The sequence below is a fragment of the Zootermopsis nevadensis genome, unplaced genomic scaffold (genome assembly GCF_977971745.1).
Source record: "Zootermopsis nevadensis isolate Lab colony 2312 unplaced genomic scaffold, Znev_1.0 Znev_ptg000028l, whole genome shotgun sequence".
Taxonomy (NCBI): Eukaryota; Metazoa; Arthropoda; class Insecta; order Blattodea; family Termopsidae; genus Zootermopsis; species Zootermopsis nevadensis.
Window position 1 is genome coordinate 12,019,576 of NW_028259160.1, and position 20,946 is coordinate 12,040,521.

At 37.5% G+C, this 20,946-nt stretch overlaps 1 protein-coding gene and 1 long non-coding RNA gene across 6 annotated transcripts in view; one reads left to right on the forward strand and one right to left on the reverse strand.

The window, feature by feature from the left end:
• LOC110840777 (neurotrimin-like) overlaps nucleotides 1-14,648 on the forward strand; it is a 540,194-nt gene extending 525,546 nt beyond the window's left edge. For all 5 annotated transcript variants that reach the window (XM_087357493.1, XM_087357491.1, XM_087357489.1 and 2 more), the window contains exons 7-8: nucleotides 7,548-7,639; nucleotides 10,977-14,648. The gene's annotated coding sequence lies outside the window, so the exon portion shown is untranslated. The remainder of the gene's footprint in view (nucleotides 1-7,547; nucleotides 7,640-10,976) is intronic.
• LOC110833915 (uncharacterized) overlaps nucleotides 1-20,946 on the reverse strand; it is a 107,489-nt gene that overhangs the window by 55,636 nt on the left and 30,907 nt on the right. The gene's annotated exons all lie outside the window — the stretch shown is intronic.

The following is a 20,946-nucleotide window of genomic DNA, read 5'->3' on the forward strand; positions in this document are numbered from 1 at the left end:
AGAAATAATTATCCAGTAATTTCAACTGGAGCTTTTCCACTAGTTACATATATATGCTATTTCTTTAAATATATTCCTTTCCATCATGTAACTGTGTAAAGCTATCACGTGTGTGCGCAAATTTCTTTCGATGTTTATGTCAATAATTTCACTAATATTATAGAGGTAGAAAGTCAATTAAGTCTGAAGGTTTATGACGACGGTGAGTTATAATCTGTAACAGTGGCATTTTAGACTTTGTTAATCGTCTATATTTCAGTAAAATTACAATGTTTCGGAGGCTGGATTGTCTTCCGTCTTCAGGCAAAAAAAACTGGGATGCCCAACAGCCAAGGTTCCTGTGTTTCCCTTTCTTTGACTGAAGACGGAACAAGACACATTTTCCGAAGATTTTTTTAAAATCTAGACGATGGGCAAAATCCAAAATATCATTTTCACAACTAAAAAATTAATTCAACACGAATTAGATTTGCTAAAACTTGAGTAGGTAGACCTGTAAGTATTTTCAAAATCCATTCTTCTAAATTTTGCATACCTTATTAATAGGCCTTCAAGTTTAATTTTTTGTTGATACATACATAATGAGGCAATTAAAAAGTATTTGTTGGCGAATGAGAAGCGAAAGTAGGAGGCCGAAACTAGTCCTCTTCCACTGTTTCCTGGATTACTGACAACCACCAAGTATGTCATCCGCAGAAAATACAGGCAGCGTTGTTGGTTATAGAAGCCATGAATGAGTCATGCGAGAACGAAACATACACAAAGGGACAAAACTTTTTCATTCAAAGAATAAATAAAACATCAAAGAGGACAAACTTATACATAATCAACGTTCTTTTCATTTAGTGTGATAAGAGTTTTCTACGTAAAAGTTTACTTTCCAGCGCACCACACGACAGTGAATAAGGGTAGTTAAGATCCCGCAATATTAAAGTCGGAAGAATCTCCAACATTGAAAAGCATCGCGTGCTTTGTGTAAATTTCTCCAACGCCAGGGAATCTGGATTTTACAATTATTTCTTCTTGCTGATTTATTCTTCTTTCCGCTTTTCCTTAGTTTCACAACTCGGAAACCCAAGGCACGTATACGGTGTGGCGTTTCTAGCTAATTCAAGCTGTTTAATCCAATTTACTGTAAGGGGTTTCTTTCTTTTTTAAAACGAAAATTGAATCAATGTAAAATGTATATGCGACTCTCAGTTCGTCTTCGTCAGACTGTAAACTTTCGAACATGTTTCACGTTCCTGTCTTCTTGTGTCTGAAAACTAATTCGTATACAAATGTAACATGTGCAAACCAAAGCCAAACCGGAGCATTTGCCACTGGAATGTCTTAATTCCGGGAACTAACATTATACACACTTACGCTTGACAATTTCCTATTCATTCTTTTACATCCAGCTCTTCAAATTATTATTAGAAAATATCTTCTTACATATCTAAGATGATGCTAAGTCCGTTACGGATTGTTTTATCTGATGGGCGAGCGTATTCCTTCTCTTTCATTTAAAATTCTCATTCCAATCTAAACTGGATCTAGAATCCATTCGCTGTGATAAATCTGTCTTAATAGACAATTTTCAGCCAACCAAGGACGTAAATGTGTTTCATACTTTTATTCTTTTAAGTTCTTTAGTTGTCCACTTGGCGCCACTCTGTAACCCAGACAAATTTCATTGTTTCATCTACACGATAAAATGGCACTCTGTCTAAACTCAAAGCAATGTTTGAGACATTTAAATACCACTGTTAATAATGTGACGCGTTTGTTAGCCCTTTGAAGCCCTAAACAAGTACACATTATATAAAAATTCAGGTCCGTCTTGAAACGAATAAGACGCATCTCCATTATAAATATTAACTGGTTAATAACGTTTAGGTAAATTATCGCTGGTGCTTTAGCTTTGTCAGCAGAATTGGTCCTTACACAAATAGGAATATTACATGGTTACAGATTAATGTTTGTTTGCATTATTTGTATGACTATCATTGTCATACATGTTCAGCTGAACGACAGTGAGAATGCTTAATGCAAATACAATAATGTAAATTAAACAATATGTTAAACTGAAATGGCTCCCGAATAATTCCAGAGAATGTAGTTTTTTATTCTTTGATTATGACTCTGGTTAACCGCTGCCAGCCGAATGGGATGTCTCCCGCTTCAATCCACGTCAAAAACCAGACGAAACACAACACTCTCATGACATAAGAAATAAAACAAAATTATCTACAAACCGCCGTTAAATCCTTAGGATTTACAGGTTATCTCAGACAAATTCTGTAGTTAGGTACTAAATTACACTGCATTGTTTATTTCCTGGTTGTTGACTTGGATTAAAAGGAAACATGGTCCTTCCCGAAACAAGTTTTTATAATTTAATGGCGCCTTTCAACTGTACACGTTATATAGCATCGAACAATAAAATGTCCATAAGTAATTAATGTAGGGAGAAAAGATCGTGACCTATTTTATACTGTTCTTCCTTCAATCGCTTCAAGTTAACAAGACAAATACGAAAACTCAAACGAATAACAAATCAGTTATCAAACAGAAACTTCAGCGCTTACCAACCTAAATGCTTACAATTCAGCATACCTAAAGAATAAATACAATTTGAAACATGATAAATAAAGACGCATGAATAATGGGTGGTTTATTTGAAATTATAATTTAAGATACTTGTAATACAAATTTATATTAATTACCATACGTAGTGTTATTCTTTCGTGCTTAATATGCATATAGAAATGTCATTAGCATGCTTTCATAAACAGACATGGTTTACGTTCCGATTTCGTCCTACAACTGATGTTCTATTTTATCTGAATATAATAAATTTCACATTGGAAAAAATTACATGTTCCCTAGAGGTCCTTTTGAGATATAATAATGAATACATTTCGTTAGAAACATTCTGTCTCTCTTCTTTCATAAAAAAATACAAAGCAATGTTACTAATTATTTGTAGCGTGAAACAACGAACACTCCGAGCCGCAGGCAACCTCAATATGAAATGATAGATCACATTGTACTACCATGACAGCATTCTTATAAACCCCATTACGGTGCATTCTAAAAACATTCACTCCTTTCATTTGATTTAACCACGGAACAGCCCACAAAACAAGAGAAAGCAAGAAGTGGAAAGTGTCAATCCAGACACAACATAAATATTTGTTGTTTCTCACTGTGATACGTTACACACAGACGAATGGATGAAGTGGTGATATAGGGAAGACGAGGATGGAACGAAATAATATTTGCAAAAAGCAATTGAGGAAAAATGAAAGCTGACCTCAGGGCCAGAACTCTCCCCATGGCGTTAGATGAATAAAAAGTAAAATACAGAATGTATTGTAATAATATAATTTCGTTACAAGTATTCATAAAAATTTATCAGATGAATTCAAACGTTGTTAGGACATAAACAAACGTATGGTCACACGACATGAGAGTCTACATCGACATAAGAACGTTCACCGATATTTTAAACGTGCTTACTGTCTCCATCATCAGGGCGATCATCGCCCTGATGATGGAAGCAAGATAAAAACTGTTACAGGAGCAAATTTAAAACAACGTATAACTATAGTTGTTTGTGCATATTTCAATATCGTTCATATTTAAGCGTATCATGTGAAATATTTTCATTTTTCAATAGCTTTTGTTAAATAAAAGATTAAAATTGGCCCTTGGGTCGAACGAAGAAACTGTTCTTAACCCGAGGGGAAAAAAGCTGAACTAACCTGGTACAGACTACTGAATTTATTCCAGCTCGTCATTCCTTGATTCAGAGAAGCAGTACAAGGGAATTTAAAATGCCTAATGTTCACATTGTACAGTGGAGTTTCATTGGCCAAATCTGCACTTAAGAGGAAAAAAAGTCATTAAAAGGATTTTCCTGTACATTCATAGTTAAAGTTCCTTTTTTTTTAGTACAAAGCGTAGATTTCAGAGTCTAAAAATTACGAACCACATGCAAACATTACCGAAGCAAATTTCCATACAGCAAGGACCTTTATTGGCGATTTCAACTGATAATTACATTACGACATATGGACTCCTATGTGACGGGCAGCGTGTCAACAAATCTAGGCATGTCAGCTAGCGAGCGGGGAGGGGGGGGGGGGGGCAGAGACACGAGGATGGTCCAAATAATAAAAAACGCCATCACACAAATACCGAGCCTAGCCGTGCAGTGGTGTAAAAAGGACTTGCAAACGTGAACGAGGGGCAGAGAGCGCAAGAGGACGGAAACGGTGGTAAAATTGCTATTCACTTTGACTAATTAGGTCCGAGTACTAATTGAGCCTGGCACACGAGTCCTCTCTGCCATTGCTGTGACGTTACACGTTGCTACTACCCGTATCAAAACAGTAGTCCACCAATGAGCAGGCCGAAGAAGGGCCCGACCTCGGCTAGGTTCGTAATTCATAAAGAAAATATAGCAGGTATCTGACTCATACTTGCCTCAAAATGCTTGATTTCATAAACTATATTTCAATAATCATAACGTCAGTAGTCCATTTTCTCTATATAATTTCCAGTAGATCCAGATACAGATTCAGTTTGCCATATATATTAATTTAAGAGTTTTGCAACGCCGTCATGTTTGTTGAAATAAAATTTGTGATACGTTTTAGATATATTTCCGTACAAGGTTAGGAACCCCTAGCTTCAATAACTTATTAGTTATTACCATGAAAATGAAAAAGGGATAGTTCGAGGGGCCGCCATGTTTCTTGAAATTCCATAAAACGTGACCTTGGCAAACGGATATTTTCCCGAATTTATCTATGCACACATATTCCATGATCAAGAAAAGGTGGTATAACAGCCATGTAAATGTTCTTGTTGGTAGAAAATTAAGAAACAGGTGGATACCATTGTATGCAATGTCATTATGTTCATATTAAGTTTCATAAAGATGTGAATATTAGTTCACTTGTTCCTGGGGAAGACATTTTATTTGTATCTACACAGACAAACGATAAAATTACGCCATAAATTACCACACCAAATAAATCAGAGAATTGTGTTGGAGACGCTGTAATGTTCCATGAGAGGTCTTCTAATATAGTGTCCCGATTGTTTAGAAACCGTTAATATAATTTAGTGATAACCGCTAGACGAAGTGATCGAAGAATCAATACCTGGATCATGTAAATCCCAGTACTCCTTCGGGCGTGTGGATTGTATTCCTGCTGTGGGGCATACAATCCGATGCAGGATATGTTCAATACCGGTGACATCAATTATTCAATTTACTCTGTCCGTATACTGTACATAACTTACAAAACTTCCCCGTACACGGTTTAAATAATATACAGCTGGTAACATATAATATATGACATAAATGGATAAGTCGTGCAACGTTGTAAATTTTACCTGTTAGGTCGATTTATAACGGTAACCCATCGGATATGTATTTGTGAAGTACTCCATTCGAAATTCGGATAGACGTCTACTATCCTAAACTGATGTTCGTATTTGTACCTCATTCAATGCTCCCACAGTATGTACGAGGGTCGCTCATTAAGTAATGCCCCACATTTTTTTTCTCAGCCAATAATGAAGATAGAAAAGTGCACTTTTACATGCTTGAGATTTGATGTTTCCCGCGTTCGTGTACGGAGTTTCAAATGATTCCAACCGATAGCGGAGCTGTAGTGAACTGTTAAAATGGCGTCTGTGAACGACTCTCGTTACAAACAACGAGCTGTAATTGAATTCTTTTTTGCTGAAAAAGAAACGGTGGTGAACATTCATAAACGTTTGTGTGCTGTGTATGAAAGCTGTGCAGTCGATAGGAGCACCGTTGGTCGCTGGGCTAAGAGAGTTAAAGCTTCAGGAAGTGAAGAAACCGAGCTCCGTGATCTGCCGCGCTCTGGACGTCCTGCCACATCCACCACTCCAGACATGTTGAACCGCGCGGATGCCATTATTCGTGAGGATCGGCGCATCACAACTCGACAATTGGCCCAACAGCTTTCAGTCAGCAATGGAAGTGTGATTGCAATTATCCGGGCTCTTGCATATTCGAAGGTGTGCGCAAGATGGGTTCCACGAAGTCTCACAGCAGACCACAGGATTCAAAGGAAAACGATTTCTTCTGAATTGTTGGAGCGTTTTGATGCTGAGGGAGAGATCTTTCTGTCCCGGATCATTACAGGTGACGAAACCTGGATACACCACTTTGAGCCGGAGACAAAAAGGCAGTCAATGGAGTGGCATCACCCTCAATCACCGAGAAAGAAGAAATTCAAGACAACTTCCTCCGCCGGAAAAGTCATGATGACTGTCTTTTGGGACAGTGATGGGGTCATTCTTGTGGATGTGATGCCAAGAGGTGCGACCATCAATTCAGACGCGTACATCAGGACCCTGAAAACCCTCAAGAAGCGTTTCCGACGAGTTCGGCCTCACAAGCATCCAGCAGAAATTTTGCTCCTGCACGACATTGCACGCCCTCACACAAGTCTGAGAACCCGGGAAGAAATCACCAAATTGGGTTGGACGGTGCTGCCCCATCCACCCTACAGTCCAGATCTGGCACCCTCCGACTTCCATCTCTTTGGGCCACTTAAAGATGCTATCCGCGGAACAAGGTTTGAAGATGACGAGAGCGTGATTCAAGCAGTGAGGACATGGCTACGTACACAGGACAAGAGCTGGTACCGGCAAGGCATGCACGCATTTGTTCCACGCTCGCGTAAAACCGTACAAGTTGATGGTGACTATGTGGAAAAATAGTATGTGTAAAGGAAACATTGATTTATGTTGTCACTAAATTTGAGCCATCTTGAATAAATATGTTCTGAGGAAAAAAATGTGGGGCATTACTTAATGAGCGACCCTCGTAGAATACAGAGTGTCCCAAAAAGATATAAACACACGATAAATGAACGAAACAAAGATATATACATAACTAAACTATTACACATCGTACGTCAACAGTGGCACTTCGATAATAATTAGCTAATCTAGTGTAGGTGTTACAAACGGCCACCAAAGGCCCTTCCAAAGTCATTAATAAATTATCGAAGTTTCTAATAAAAAACAAAAGAGAGAAGATTGATGCAGCATGTTCCTCCGAAACGTTGCTATCTACCAAGTCCACACAGCGTTACAGCCTAGAAGACCAATATGATCATCGCTCATTAGCTCTTGAACTTTTCCTGTCATCCTAACATCCTCATTCGATCCTACATAACAACAGCAGTTGATTCAGCATCGTACGTTAAATGAATAAGCGATAAGTTGTAACTCTAATTTCTGTGACATCTGAGGTATTCGCGGCTGTGAGAATAATAATGTTGTTCTGGATTTTAGCACCGTGCATACTCGACACTAAAACCCAGAAGATATCATCATTACCACATTACGGACAAGGAAAATAAGTACGATGTGTTTTCGGCCCGAGAAGCTGAGGACAATCGAAACGTATAAGCCGAAAGCTGAAACACGTATTGTAATCGCAACTCAAGTCGTCTGTAATGTGTGAAAACGTGTTGATTAATGTGTCGTGTATTGTGTTCTTGCAGGTTGATGTAGCTCGCTGGTCAAAACCATCAACAAGGACCTTGCAGCGCGGTCCAGAAATCTTCCCAACAGTACGTGTTCCAACATAACATAGGTTAGTCTCAATTCTTTACGTAACTTTGGAACAAACCAGAGTTAACTGGTCGATCGTGATCTTTTGTGTTATGACGCCATGTAATCTTGTACCTGGTCACTTCACCCTGAACATGGAGGCGGTATGTTACTCCAAAACTTCAGTAACCAACTACAAGGCCATCGTCAACATCTCATACCTCACATACTAATCTTGAGCAGGTAACATAATTTTTCATCACTTGCTGGTACGGAAAAAAATTATTTATTGATATGGTAAAACCTGAATACTTAACTGATTATTAATCTGTCTTATGGGCAGCTGAATCGCAATCTACAGTGGGGATATCTGGCCGCACGGCATGGTCTTTTCCATTATCCGCGATCACTACATCGGTTGCTACCTTTCCTCACTCCAGCGGCACAGCCGTCAAGCGCCCTCATTGTATTGCTACGAGATTCTGTCCTCTGACCTTTTCAAACTAAGATGGTGTAAAGGCTTTCAGACATTTGGTAGGATTTCTAGGGCGTGGGATAGGCTTATTCAAAAGCCTCCACTTACAGAAGGCGAAAGACATACATCCGTGTCCAGAGAAGGTTCAAACCCGCGATCTTAGTGTTTAATGTCAAAATCTAAAGAAACGATTTTCCACTTACGAACATGGTGACGATTTAAATGGCAAATTTAACGCGTTCTCAGTCTGTAATTATGTAATGCAGCCCACAAATAAATTGCTTAATTATTACACTAATTTAAAATGCACCTTAGCATCACTGTATAATCCTTAAGCGCTCAAAGAAAAGGCCTCATTAAGTTCTCTCACGACTACTTGTTTTCATCTACTATGTAGTTCCTTGCTCCGAAATATTACGTCTTCCATAGCTCCTAGAAAACTACTGACCTTTCTTCAAAAAGTAACCAAAATTAAGCACTTAAATGTACACTATTTTGGGTCGAAACAACTACTTCTAAGGCAGCTTCCAGTCACTCTGGTCCAAGTACTCAACTTAAATTCTGGCCTTGAATAGGATACAGGCAGTTGCTGTACGTAAAGGATTATTTGCTGAGTGGTGAACCAACTCAACATTTACTAAGCCGTTCGTATGCATTTCTATGACGTAAAATTGTGTTTGCAAATACAGCCACTCAATATTCGTTCCATTCACTGGGGTTTCAAAGCAGATAAGTTTACTATTCTATTATTAAGCTCGTTTTATAAACATGTTCGCCATACTTATTGATGCCAGTAACACAATATTTATATTACTTTCACTCCATGTATGTCTAAAAGCTTCGTCATCGACGTAAATAATTCGCTCTCATTTTCAAACCCTGGTGATAATGACAAAAGGGCATTGTGGCCTGTGAATCGCCCTTTGTCCCGGTTCTAAAGTCACTGTAGAATTATTTTAATTAAAATTATACTGCAATCACTGTTAGTACCTGTACATGAACACAGGTTCTGAAAAAGCTGTAACAAACCCAATTTACACGGTTCATTGCTTAAAAGCGTCACATAAATTAATACTTTTCTTTTAATGTTAAGAAAGGGGATTACTTTCCTGGGCGGATATTTTGATGGTAAATTTGCCGTTTGAGAGTCTTATTCCGTTAATTCACCTTGAAATATATAATGCAAGAAAATGTTGAAGGAACACCCGATGGTGTCCCTTTTGAGATGCTTATAATTGCTCACCTCGTCAGTATTTCCCCAAACGTTCATTACCATGTTTACAAGACCACATAATCCACTGAACCCCAGTCAAATCTAGTCCAAATTTCTTGAAAACGCATTTGAATATTACCCTCCCATCATAGCTCTCGTTCCTTCGTTCGATAACTATTGATGTTTGAGATTCCAGACTGCAATATCCAATGTAAAATAGGCGCCTTCTAATTTCTTTACGGTAAAAGAAAAGAAAAGAATCAGCAACGTATATGTAAGTATGAGGCTCGTAAATCGATGTTCTTCACAATTAAAACAGGTCATACCGGAAAAGAGTAAATACACTTAAGTACACTAATATAAGATGTAGGTTATTTTAAATGCAGTCACTGCTTTCATACCATATTGTGACGAAAGCATTGAAATGTCATATTTGATATTAATTAACAATCCCTGAACACTAAATTTATTCGAAAATCACCAGACAGATGTATCAAAACAAATGAACTTTGAAAATACAGGTGTTCATTCATATGCTAGATTTGTTACGCCATCAAAAAACTCACACCATTGTCCTCACTTTGTTGATTATACAAACAGAATTACTGGACAAATGGCCATATCACTGCAATAATTTCCTAATACCTCGTCCTACTTAGCCACGATTCTGAAATACACTCTGTAATTTTGATGGGATATATCAGTAACTGCCGCAAAATGGTGCTCAACTCTATAAATCCGCTCTGATTGAATACAAATACAGTAATACAGACAAGGCCTCCTTTCCAATTAATGTTCTGTTATTATTAGTCCAATTAATTTCCATTATCCTCTTGGACATTGTCTGCCGTTTGTCCGTATCTGACCTCCATTAAAAATATGAGAGAGCATTCAATTTACTATAAGCTTATCAGATCGCAGTGACAGTGATTAGGAATAAGATTATTCTTATGTTAATGGTAATTCTCGTCCACAGCTTATTTACCGTGTGTCATGTCACTTGTTTTGTGATTCGAGCTGCCTTAATGTCGCAAACCGAGCTACGCGATTTTCAAACTCAGAAATCAGGTGACGTAACAATGTACTCTATATAATTTGCAGAAAATACAGGGCATTATGCCATTACAGAATACAAAATTACTGCCATCTAGTTTTGTACCGGCTTTCATTTGTATTACGTACACGTATCTCGATCAGTTAGTTATTCCTTCATTCTACGATACTGTGCCGACTGCTTAGATTATGTGACGTCGAACTACATGCAACTGTAAGAAATACAGTCCTTCTTAATAAGCTGTTGATAGTCCAGCTGGTCAAAAATTTCCTCGCCTCTTATGGAACCAGAAGGTCTATTACTGTGTTGAAAAGAGCCCGATTGTGGGCCCCGTCCGAAGCCAGATGAATCCAGCCCACACCACAATACACTGTGTTTAAATATCATTTTTAAAACTATTCAGACACCCATGTAAATTTATCTTCCTTCATATTTCCAGACTAAAATTTTATAAGCATTTAAAATGCGTTCAGTTTCTCTAATTAGCAGAAACATACGTACATTTTAAAATATAAGCACAAGAGATTAACTGTCTGCAGTTCCACACCTCTAAAGCTGTTACCCAAGTGGATTAAAATACTGTATTTTTTTTAAATCCTCTTGAATCAGCCTTAGACATTATTTATTTTCTTTTTCAGGCTTACGGACTTCAAGATACGCAGTGAAACAGCGGTGGATGAAGAGCATTGCTTCTGCAGGAACAAAGATACAGTAATGAACTGGCAACTGTTCTTACAGTATTTTGTTTTCTACGTAATATCACAAAAGATCTCTGCCGTCGTAACTTTGCTATTAAATAATGACTGGCAAAACTGACATTTAGTCGCCTTTGCGCCAAATCGTTTCGGTGTTGACATGCACATTAGAAAGAGAACTAATTGCGAGTTCATACAACATATTTATAACAAACCAATGAACCATAAATCAGAGATCGACGAAAAATATTTTGTGTTCTTTATGTGTCATTCCCTATACCAGAATGCGACGGAATTGCACACTGTTTTATTTATATTTCTTACCATTGTGTATATATTTATCAAAAACTGTTCAAGGATTCTAATCTTTAAAAATTAACAAAACACGATATTTTTAAATGTTTAAACTGAAAAAAAAAAAATCCGTCAAAAGTGTTTTTCCCGCTTACATCAAATACTAAATCGGTACGTTTTAATGCGGAATATGTAACTGACAAAAGGATTCCGTAGTCCCAGATACACGAAGTTATCCCCTATTTGCTGTGGTCCTATCTGTCCTTACCCAACCACTGAAAATGCTATTACTGTGTAAATACTCGTGTTGTAAGTGCCAGAAAGGCAAAAAGCATCCAAATTCCTAATGGTAAACATCTAAACCCTTTTCCACATCACTTAGAACAGTATCTATACTGTATCTATAGACTATTTATTCTATACCTATTTTCTGACTTGCCTGGTCTTCGCTCACATTCCGAAATTATAATTACAAATCATAAAACATCCGTTTTACTCACATGGTGTGATCTGCTCATCAAAGGTTAACCTTTGTAACAGTTTATGGAACCCAAGCTTTGAAAAATATTATGATTTCCTCCTTCTAAACTTCTAGTTTGCGCAATATTTAAAACAGCCTAAGAATATTTTCCGGGTCATACAGACCATATAACAAACTGGAATGTCTGAAATCCCAGTTAAACACTTGAAATAATCTTTGTACTTATTAATGGTATTAAATTTTCAGCAAACCAATACTGTTCAGTCATAAAATATATCTGATACGTCTGAAAAGCTGATTTCATGGTATTTAACGAGGTATAAACACTCCTTCCTACTAATAATCGTAACGTATAATCTATACTAAAAGTGAATACTATACACGGCCACAATTGGATTACAATGTTTCTTTCTTTCTTTGTTTCTTAGCAGAATATAAAAAACTTCATCTTTAAACAAATATTACCTATTCCTACGCCATAAGTCGTGATATCGCTTGTTCTAACTTCTTCAGACTGTAACATGGTACGAAAAACTTTAACGTATAACTGATTACTGCAGGTTATTTTCATGAAAGGTACAGCGCTACATGTAATGACAGCATTTAATGCGAAGAATGCCCCTACTCCAAATATTCTGAGTTCTTATTACGAGAAAAAAATAAGTTTTAACCAGCTTCTCCTGTTCACAAGGAAGATTATGTTACAAGAATTGTCCAAGTTTTAATTTTTAAGCATCTTGACATCTAAGACTCTTACGTCACGAAAATGACGTCAGACTTTCAATTCAGGGGAATTCATGACACTGGGAGCTTTCGTCAAAACTTGTCTCAGACGTAAAACGAGCTCCATTACATTACCTGCCCTTCCCCTTATATTGATCGTTAAATTTTGTATCAAGAATAAAACTAAGTTTATATAAACACGTGTAAGCTGAATATATGTTGTAAAATTTATTCTAATTGCATTAATTCTATCAATAAAATTATTATTATTCCAATTATTTCATTTAACTAAGTCATCATAAAGTACAGATACACTCAGATACAAACGACTGCAGAAATCACGATGTGTCCCACTATGATTAAAAATTGCATTAACAAGATACTACGTAAAGATAATTCATGACAGGTAAAGCTACACCGAAATCTGTAATTGCTTTAACTTGTCCTAACTAATAGATTAATACGAGGGGTGTAGGCCTGTACGTGTAATTATTGTCATTAACATACATTGAACTGATTAAAATTTCAGAGTTTCAAAAATGATACAGACATAATTCTTGAATCTCCACCTAAAACTCTATTAGGAATATAATTTATTTCTAAATTTTTCATAAAAATTATTATATTCGATCCCTTCACTTCTCTATATGAACGACAGCTGAAAGTGGTTTCTCACACTGACAGCATTAAGCAGATGAGCATTGACAATCGAGTGGTGACAATCCAAAGAACGGAAATATGAGGTGAATGTGAAGCCGAAGAAGTGAAGTCTCAAAAATGTAAGAATTCACAAATAAAGCAAACATCGTAAGACCAACCTGTCCATCTTTCATACGTGACTTTATAAAACGTCTTGAAAGTGTCCTATTTTACGAAAATATAAAATCTGTGACACGGTTACAATATGTTTATATTTGTATGTATTATGAGTACGTGTAACCCCCTATGACAGTCTTATTTATTCATTTGTTTTCTTTAATCGCAGTGCCCCGTGTTTTATGAAACAAGAACCTATATACGGAGTAAGTGCCAAAATTAATTTAAAAAATCTTATTCTATTTCATTATTAAGCTACTGCAAATTAGTGTCCCTAAAATGAAGGATGTTATAACAGTTCGATAATTACCAATTTTGTTGTTGTATTTAGCATTTCGTTCACGGCAAATGTTCAAACGGACCACCGTTAGCATTTGTTTATGAATGATCACAGACACACATCAACAGTACGACGAACACTGTTCATCACCCAGCAAACAAGACACCATACCCCATCTGGGATGTTGGCAGCACTGCAGGACAATGAATCCTTCACGTGGACTCAAGAATATAATTGAGTTGAAGTCCGGTGATCGTGCAGTACTCACAGACCGCAAGACTCCTTCGTTCATAAGTTGTTTGTCACCTAATTTAAGGTGACAAACAACTTGTGGAAGATGTCCTTTTTGGGCTCAACCATGTTACTCTGTGAGAAACATTCTCCATACGAATTTATATGTACAATTTCCTTGTTAAAAATCACTGGCATTGCAGAATAAGTGTAACATAAATTGGTCTATTGCATGACTTTTAAAAAGACTCGCTTTCTTTAGAATTTTAAAATGAAATGTAATGTATTTATGCAGTGACCTACATGAACATATATTTGATGTAATAAGATGCGTAGGTTTATCCACTGTTTCCAAGCCAGTTATAAGATTCTGATCGCAATATAAATTATTCTAATTGCATACACGTGTGGTGATTTCTCACATTCAGTGCATCACAGAGCAGATAACACAAAAGTGAGTAAATCTGATGTTCATTACCTGTTTTATGCCCACAATTTAATATAGTGTCATAAATAAAGAACTGAAGGTCATGTAAGGTAATAATAATAATAATAATAATAATGCGAAAGGAAAGAGGCATAAATAATAGTGTTTTGTACAAGGTTATACCGATGTGGTGCATATCAGAATAAAATATACATAAATATAAACTATTCACATTGACAGAAAGCCAAAGAAGATATGCATATAATATAGATAAGAACTGTACCAAATTTCCAGTAAAATACATTAAATGATGTAAAATATGATGTAGTCACAAAGAATTAAAATAAAGAAACTTTGAGAAATGCTGGTTTTAAAACTTCATTCACGAAAACTGTTCCAAAATATGGAATATCTCCTTCACGATACAGAACTAAGAGCTAAAAAGAAAAGTCAAAACGAAAGTTGGATTGTATCGCCCATTTCCTGACTCTTTGTATTTCATTTCTTCTTCCTACAAATCTTTCCTCTTTCTGTTTGTATCGTGTTGAAAATCGCTAGTCGTTGTGAACGCTAGAGTGATAATATTTCTTAAGAATGGAAGCGTGTCAGGGGATGGAAAGCGTCTTCCTATATCTTATATTTCGTCCCGGAAAAATTTATATTTATAAAGCTTCATATATATAGACGCTTCAACCGATGCTTATTGATTCATTCCGTTCCTGATTCCAGTAGGTTGGTATGTTCTAAATATTCTAAAGAATGATTTCTTTTTAAGATACTTTACGATGAAGATTTCTGTCTTCTGGGTTGTTGCACTGTGTAGTCTGGTAGATGTTTACCAACATCCATCGCCCTGATGACGGAGGCAGTATGACCTCTGAAACGTTGGTTAACATCGACCACACTACACATCGCAACAACCCAGAAGACAGAAATCTTCATACTCATCGCCCTGATGACGGAGGCAGTATAACCTCTGAAACGTTGGTAAACATCTACCAGACTACACAGCGCAACAACCCAGAAGACAGAAATCTTCATACTAAGAATCGCCCTGATGATGGAGGCAGTATGACCTCTGAAACGTTGGTAAACATCGACCAGAATACACAGCGCAACAACCCAGAAGACAGAAATCTTCATGCTAAGAATCGCCCTGATGACGGAGGCAGTATGACCTCTGAAACGTTTATTAACATCGACCAAACTACACAGCGCAACAACCCAGAAGACAAAAATCTTCATACTAAGGATCGCCCTGATGACGGAGGCAGTATGACCTCTGAAACGTTGGTAAACATCTACCAGACTACACAGCGCAACAACCCAGAAGACAGAAATCTTCATACTCACCGCCGTGAAAACCTCAAATCATTCAAACTTTACGGTGTTTTTCAACTGAGCATGTTATGCAGGGTTGAATGGGAACGTGATCGTAAAAATTATGAACTGGGAGGGGTGTGAAAGGAATCGGTAAAGGCTTACTCAAGGCAGTATCCAAACGTTTGCCTTCAGAGACTGACAAACATCGCGAACAAAAGATGGGTATCACCCTGCACATTCTTTCGCCGCTGTTCTCTTATGATGTTGATTTACTTATATTAATTTGTAGTTTATTTATCGACGCTCTTTCAGTAGCTCAGACTATATAGCGTAGAGTATCATCTTTAGGCCCATAAATTCCCTAATTAATTTTTACAATAATATGCTTAAGAGAGTCTTCTTTCAGATGGAAATTTGCGGAGTCTCTATAATGATGTAAATGTAAAAGTAGACCTATATTGTCAAGGGAATTTATTTGAACAAGTTACGAATAACATTTTAATTTCTTTTACATGTTACTGATACATTTATTACTCACATTTTAAATCAGAATTTAGGGTTAGCTTCGAAGAATGTCTTACTAATGAGAAAAATGTGTTTGTTCCTTAATCCGATTTCAACAAATCAGTAACGACAACGGCAGAAGGAGGAAACAGAGCAAAGCCTCTTTTTTTCTGCTATTTACGGGGAGAAAATCTCGTCATTCAAAGAGCGTGCACGAGAGACCAGTCATTTATTTTTCAAGCTTAAAAATGATGCATTTAATAAAAGGCAAAGGGTATCGAGTTTACATGGAACTTTCCTCTTTCTCGAATTCGTTCCTCTAACCGACCTTCAACCCCCGTTTTTTCTACACGAAGGCGCATTACCCCTCCCAGTCACCGCGATACTTCCCGCTTCCCTCAACACTCTAAAAACCTTTAAGCCGTGTTCGATAATACAAGTTATAACCAGTTAATTTAACAGATGAAAACACTCGTAAGTAAGAATTACGAACTCTGAAAGTGAATTATTATATAATGAAACCCTAATTTGTCTGCTGATAAGAAATACTGGATTGTCCAAAAGCTTTGCAGAGATTGTAATTTCAGATAAAAGTACGGTATTTAACTCGACAATAAGTGGAAAAAGGGTTCAGGACCGGAGCCGGGGGGGGGGGGGGGGGGGGGTACGAGAGATCTACTGAAAAGAAGTTTCTGGTTCTAGTTCTTTACAGTGGGAGTCCAGAGAGAAAGCATTTCTTGCAACAGGAATAGGACAGAAACAAAACGTGGTAGAGTTCTGTTTTATGTTTAATAAGAACTGTAAATATAGGCCTAATACGGAATTAAATTCATATTTACAAATTAACATTGAGTTAAGCCGTGCCTACATCCCTATTGCACAAACATTTCTCACAGTCTCATAACATAAGCCATGAGAACTCCATGACTGTCAACAAAAAAGAACATGACAGAATCAGCTGTTCCTAGAAACGACGTGTCGATGCAAGACATTATCTGATGATCGATACGGCTCCATGTAATTTCCTTTCTAAGGAAGACAAGTTGCGTTTGGGTGTGTTTATCTCATGTGATAACTTGTTCGGTCAATTGACAGATTTTAATTAAACTTTGGTGGGATATCAGGGGACACTTTAATTCCCTACCACCAATAATATCAACAAGGAGAGAGTTCGAACTTTTCAGACGATTACCACACTGGATGTGCTTAATTTAGAAGCGTCAGTTCAATAATGTTAGATTTAAAAATACACACACACACACACACAAAATTTTTCGTTTGATTTTATGAGTAGAACGTGATACTTATATTTACTGCGTGTAATTAAGAATCATCCTACATATACATACAAACGAAGGCGTACATACAAGAAAATGTGTATTTGTAAATGTAGAGTAAGTAATACGCGGTGCTGATCATTGATTGCAAAACTGTGGAAGGTGTGATTACCTAACAAACAAGCGACTAATAATCGAATGAGTGGCTTGGCTCAGTGACCAAAAATGTAAATTCATAGGGCCGGGTCCCTAAAAGTCGTTGATTACGATCTAGGACGTGGTTAAAATGGTAGAAGCTTCGTGCTAAAGACTCACCTCCAACTAATTCCGAGGTTAAGAACGTGAGGCGCTTTGTCTCATCAACCCAAATGCATTCACGTCGTGATGTTTGGGCATAGGGACGTTACATTACTTTAATCAGACAAGAATCAGTTTCGTGTTACTTGATACTTCGGCTATGTTTTAGTCTGCAGTATATTGTAAGAATGTTACTTATACAGACTTGGGTAGTGTAGTACAAAGTTATTTAGACGAGCTCCTGCTAAGAGAAATAATATTTATGGCAACCGATATCTGGGAATGTGTCAGCACGTTACAGAGACAGATTGTATCGTTAAAACTGGCATGGAGGAAATAGAGGCTTGATTAACAAACTTCCGTGCTGGCCACAAAATCCGAGGTCGAGAGTAATCAGATATAATATGCTCAGTTTCGAAATTTTTGATTCGATATAAAGACAATGGAAAGAATATTACTGGAGACGTTCACATAAAACTGATAATGAAAAGTAAATAACAATAACATGAAATATAACGCTGGCTGCTGCAGTTCCTAAAATCTCCCCAAAAAATGTATTTATTTATTATCATGGCAGTGAAGATGATGATTGGTCTTCAGGTCTGTAACGCCATGTGGAACTTAAGATAAATATCAACGTTTCGGGGAAGCATACTATCTCAGTTCATCAATGCAAATTCACAGAGAGTAGACCTATCTTAAAATATGTAACGACCGCTTCCTTCCAAATCCTATTCAATTCACTATTCATATCCATTCCGACCAGGTACTTCATATAACCTATACAAAACTCCTATTATTATTTAAGAAAGTAAATGTGTCGGGGAGGGGCTCTACTCGTTCTTGAGGTGAGAGGTCAGCGTCACACCAGAGGAACCACGCTGTACCCACTGAAAGGGAGGCTGGGTGGGCCCCAGAGCCGGTCTCGACGGAGAAGCTAAAAGAAAAATCCTTTGCCCTTGACGGGGAGATCCCGGTCGTCCAATCCGTAGCCAGACACTGCACTGAATGTTTTTCCCAGCTCTAAAACGAAAACATCGTTAAATACCCGGGAACTACTAGTCTCATTTTACGGCCGGCAGATTCCATCTTCATACGATTATCAGGTACCTGAGCACTTGTGCAACCGAAATCTTTTAGCTGTATCGATTTTAATAACGCTAGAGTGTGGCGTGCTGAACTTTAGTTCCTGGGGGTCACGCACTGGCACAATACTTTGCAGCTAATCAATATACATTACATATCTTCTGTGGCATCCACCAAAATTTTCTGAGGGGTGGAGAAACGACAAGGCATCTACCATTCAATGACAAGAAATTATTGAGGTATATAAGAAGTCTTACGCATGTGCAGAATTCGCTTAGTGACACGATGTACAAAACAGATTCTAGGCGTGTCTCTGATAAATACGGTACTTATCATCAGCGAAAACAGAGCATCGTGAAGAAATCATCTGAGATTGACCGGCAGATATTTTTTTTCAATTGTATTCGCACTTCTGTTAACGTTCAGATTACGATCAATAAAATTAATAGTTTGCAATGTTAAAGAAATATTACTAGAGTGGTTAAATAAAATAAAACGAGGAGTAGGAATGCAGGCTAGTATGAACAGGAAGATGAGAAGTAGAACTTCATACTAAATTTTGGTTTTGAAACTTGAAGAAAACGGACCACTCTAGATCACTCAAGAGATCAGATCGTATAATGGATGGATAATATTAAAATGTATATTAGAGAAATACAGTATGAAGCAGTGAACTCCAATTAAGTGGCACAGAACACAGTCGAGGAAATGTAAATTCTTAGACGACAGATGAAGTCTAACAGAATTATACACAATGCGTCACACCATTATCAGAAACCTTTTATTTTAGTACTTTTTTATTTATTTGCGGTTTATTTAACGATACTGTCAGCAACCAGCCTCAAAAGATGGCGTATTCTTCCTCAACACTTGGCCGATCACACCATAAAACATGCAAAATCGAGACAGATAAAACAGTAGCCTGATGTTATGGCACAAATGTAAACAACTGAAAAAGTACCTATTCATAAAAAATGAAATTGTACAGTCGTTTGGAAGAATGGATCTTCCTTCGTCTTCAGGGAGGTGGGGGGAGAAGGCACCTATTATTTTCGATCTTCCATAGATTGAATTTTGACCTAACGGAAGACGAAGGAAGGTCCATCATTTGAGATTTGATCTGATAATAACAATCAACAGATAATGAATAAAGTCCAAAACCAAGAAATTAGCGCCGAACGGGTTTCTCGGACAGGTACGGAAAAAGGTGACTGTCCTCAGACCACCAGTAAAGACTTAAATTGAACACAGACAAATAAAATATTTTCAGCTACTTTTTAATCCCATATACGACTCAGTTCAATGCTTCGCGACTTTATCTATAGGTGTACGACATGTTATTCACCGTTATGATTCATGGGTTCAAATGACTCGGACAGCAGGCCGAACTAACTTTTGATCTTGATGTCATGAGGTTGTCCTGACCACTTTCTACGTAAGTCAGGAAAATACCTTCTAAAATATGGACGCCATCACGGGGGGATCTATGTGAAGCCATAATCGATATTTTTTGCTAGTTTTTTCTTTCTTCCTTTTTTTCTTTCCGATCGCGAGGTAAACGCACGAGTTCATTCTTCTCCTTCGTGCATGGAATCCATTCATCTTTTGGTGTGACTACGTGTTCCCATGGTAACCAGACCTCAAGCTTCTGATCCTGATGAGGTGAGACCCTGTGACAGAGAAATGGGGTGCGCGGTTAGCTCAAGATAACAATACAGCGACCAAGAATCGGCAGCTCAAATGCCTTGCTCTCACGTCACCCCGATACGGAAGGGGCTACCACTGAGGCAGGCAATAAATCTCATTCAGAAGACAAGGACATATTGTGGGAATATAAAAAAGAGCCTTAAAGACACAGTTTCAATTAATGTGCAACTGGATTACGGCCACTGCTCAACGAAAGGCTTTCTCGCTTTCGTACTTTCCATTTTTATCCTTCTATATCGCCTTTCGCTGTTCATTTCCTCCTCTGTCTACCCCTTTCCTCTTGAATTTCTTTTGTCCTTCATATAATTACCTATTTCCGTTGGTTAATTTAAAAACGCCTTCAGAACAGAGCAGGTTACAACGCCTACACACTGCCATTTGCCACGATGGCTGTGAATCATGAATAAAGAAGGGAAGAAGCGGTCGCGGCCAATCTTAATGCACTGTCCCAGAATTTTCCTGGAGAA